The sequence below is a fragment of the Muntiacus reevesi genome, chromosome 6 (assembly GCF_963930625.1).
Source record: "Muntiacus reevesi chromosome 6, mMunRee1.1, whole genome shotgun sequence".
Taxonomy (NCBI): Eukaryota; Metazoa; Chordata; class Mammalia; order Artiodactyla; family Cervidae; genus Muntiacus; species Muntiacus reevesi.
Window position 1 is genome coordinate 114147092 of NC_089254.1, and position 3546 is coordinate 114150637.

General features: G+C 40.0%; 2 pseudogenes; both read right to left on the reverse strand.

Annotated features, from left to right (window-relative positions):
- Positions 1–820: 820 nt before the first annotated feature.
- LOC136170395 (centrosomal protein of 126 kDa-like) lies at positions 821–2578 on the reverse strand (annotated as a pseudogene).
- Positions 2579–2580: 2 nt separating this feature from the next.
- LOC136170487 (centrosomal protein of 126 kDa-like) lies at positions 2581–3076 on the reverse strand (annotated as a pseudogene).
- Positions 3077–3546: the final 470 nt, after the last annotated feature.

The window sequence follows — 3546 nt, forward strand, 5'->3', positions numbered from 1 at the left end:
GCTGTTTGGCACATGGATCTCCATGCTATGTAGCAACCCTGATGGGAGGGGAGTTTGGGGGAGAAAGGACACATGCATGTGAATGGTTGAATTGTTCCCTTTGGTGTTCACTTGAAACTATCACAGCACTGTTTGCTAAAGTGCTATACCTCAAATAAAAACAAAAGTTAGAAAGACAACAACACATGACCAAACACTCAGGAAAAGAAGACACTGGATTATTTGGACATTGGCTTCAAAAGTACATTTTGGTAACAGAGAAAACCACAGTGTTTTAAAATCCTAGCTTATGATTTAAATCTATGATATTTAGATGACTGATCAATTGTTTAATACAGGCACTGATAAAAATACAAGCTAAAGGCTAACCGGTTTTAATATCACTTTCTCTTTTCATAAATTTTTCATTATAGACTAAAGCTGGGGCACATGATATCTGTTTATGTGTCTCCCTCCCTCCATCTCCCTCTTGCTGTAGTTTTAAGATTTATGTCACTAGTTAGTTCACTCTGGCTCTCTTGCAACACACACCTTCATTCTGTAAGAGAAGTGATAACACTCGCTTGCACTAGTGTAAGTGAGCAGGTAACACACGGTGATGGAAGGAAGGAGACTGGCAGGAGACCCGGCCTGGCCTCAGCCTGGGGGCTTTACCCAGACACTTGCTCCCTAGTTCCCTGCTGACCTGTAACAGGGGCCTGGAAAAGCCTGTGAGGAACCCTGGCGAAGAACCTTCATGCACGTGTCACCATTTACATCGTGAGCACGGAGTTCTCAAAGATCTTCAGATTGCTGATTTTTTCTGATTTCTTTAGTTTTTTTAATTTTTACAACTTCTAATATCTAATTGAGATGGAGGAGGAGGATGAGGTACAATTAATTTACTCTGAGCTTGTAAAAACATGCTGGCTTTGCTCACAGACTGTGGTAGAATAACAGTGCCTTTTCTGTTCATACATACAAAGCCTGACTGGACTTTAGCAGATCTTGTTCTTCTAACGACTTTGGCTTCACTCCTTTGTGGGTTAGTTTTCTGAGTTTTGGAACCAGCACTCTTTGCAGGGGATATAGTTTCCTCCTCTGTGGAGTCTGGCCAGGCTTGTTTAGCAGTGCTATAATCTGAAGGTATACAACAGTTCAAAGGCACATGGTCTATTCCAGATCCTCCTAAAGCAGTGACACTTTCAGAGAGAAAATCGTCCTTGGTCTCTTTTTTATTAGCAGAATCCACAGCAGAAGCAGGAATACTAGGCATGTTGCTGGCAGCACCACTTTTAGATCAAATGTGGAATGGTTGAGACCACTGTTGAGATACTCTTTTTCTACTCTTCAGCAAATGATTATCTTCAGCATTTTCCCTTGTATTGCCAGTTTCATCAAACCATCTCAGTTTTTTAATAGTTTTTGGAGTTTCTGCACTTTTCCCTTTTTCTTTTGTTAATTCAATACTATCTCTGATAACTGCTGCTTTTTGATTTCCTAACTTAAAGCCTTGGTTTGTAACCAGTGCTTTAAAATAATCATGCTCGTATTTAGATTCTTTCTTTAAAATACTTTTTAAGAAATCTCACACTATACTTCTCACAAATATTGTATTTCATTTTCTTGTGCTGACTGACTAAGTCACAATTAGAAATTATATTAGACAATGATTTTGATGCTTCAGATATTTTCTGGTTTTTGTCTTTTTGAATCAGAGTTGTGAAGTATATAGGTGGCTTGAAAATTATCTGAAAATAAAGACAACTCTTACTAATTACAATTAAAACATTTTGTCTTTTCATTTTTAATGTCTTTCATTTCCCCTAACTTATCAGAACACTGCACTGGGTCAATTTCTTATATGTGTATACTGCTGTTCGGTAAAGGCCTAGCTGATTGTGTATTCAACGGCAAAACTAAAGGTGTTGCCAAAGGTACAAATGAAGTAGGAACTGAAGTAGTTCTATTTTCTTGAGTCATTTCAGAATATTTCTTTTGGTCTGAAATTATTGTGACTTCCTGTGTTAGAGAATCTGGAGTGGCCGAGGCTTTCCTGAATTTAAATTTTGGGCTCTCCGAAACTAATGGTCTCTCTCTTTTGAATGCTCCAGAAGAGTCAGTTGTCCTTATAACACTAGTTTCAGATGTGTTTTTGCTTTTTTTATCTTGTACAAATATAGATGGACTATATAGAATGGCTACTGAATTATTAGCAGTATTTATGGCTCTTTCCACAGTTCTACTCAGAGTAGATGGATTTTGTTCTTTACTATTAAAACATTTACTTGAGTCGAGGAGAACATTAGGTTTACTAAAAATATCTGAGAAAATAATTGGATCATCTATATTTACAAGCCAATTATTTATGTGTTGAATTTTAGAGATTGACAGTTTATCTTCATCAAAGCAGCTTAGATTAGTTGGTTGCAGATTTGCTGATTTGAGGGAAATAGAATTCTGCCTGCTGGACTGATGTGGAACACTCCTTACTAAGTGTTAAATATATTTCTTCACGTTCCCCAGCCTCAAGACTGTCTATACTTGAGAGGGTTTCAGAATTTATTATCTGATTAACTTCATCACGAAATTTCTCCAGTTTATTATTGGTCTGTGGGAAGAGGGAGGGTTTACTTCTGATTTTAGGTTGGATTCCTGAATTTGTTTGAGGGCATCTTCTAATGGAAGAACTGGTCTTTGAAGAACTGTCCTCTTCCGCTGTGAAAAAGGAATATGGGCACGCTGGAATTTTTCAGTAACTTCTTCCACCTTCTGTTTTCCTTGTTGAAGTTATCTGTTCTCTGATTTGGTGTTCTCTTTCTTCTTGTTCTTTTCGTCTTTCTTCAAAAGCTTTTTTTCTCTGGTTTGACTCCACAAAATATTTACGTGCTCGATTTCGACATATTTTTTGTTGCTGCAGTAATATTTGGCGCTCTTCTAAATTTTTCTCAAAATTAATTTTCATATCTAGGTAGGCGCCAGGTCGGTGACGCCCGCCGCTCAAGCGAGGGCTGAGGGGGGCCTTGACGTGGGCGTCCGAGGATTCAGTGCCCAGTCCCGCGGCCGCGCTCCGGGCTCCCGGCCTCCTGGTCAGCATCCTTCACCTCAGCGCCGCCTCCCGCTAGCCCCGAGGACCCCCTCAAGGAGGCTCCCGCCGTCTCCTCCGGCCCTCACAGCACTCCGTCTCTCAGCCTCGCGTCACTGCGGCGGGAAAGCTGGCCGCCGCAGCTGCGGTTCCCGCATGGCGGCGCTCTCGGCTGTGGTGTCGACAGCAGCTGCCGCAGCGGCGACCCTGCCTGGAAACGGCTGAGGAGGCGACGCCGCCGCCATGTTCACAAGCACTGATTCCCTTAGTCTTCGCTAGTCTTCTCACCAGGGGTGTCGTCAACCAAATCAGCCTATATATTATTAACATTAACATATATGATTGGCTTATAGATATTATTATAATAAAATAATAGTACATCACATTTAATATTTACTTGCATTATATATACATATGTTTATATAGCATTATATTAAAATAAATTGAATTAATAAATATAAATAAACTAGCACAACAATATG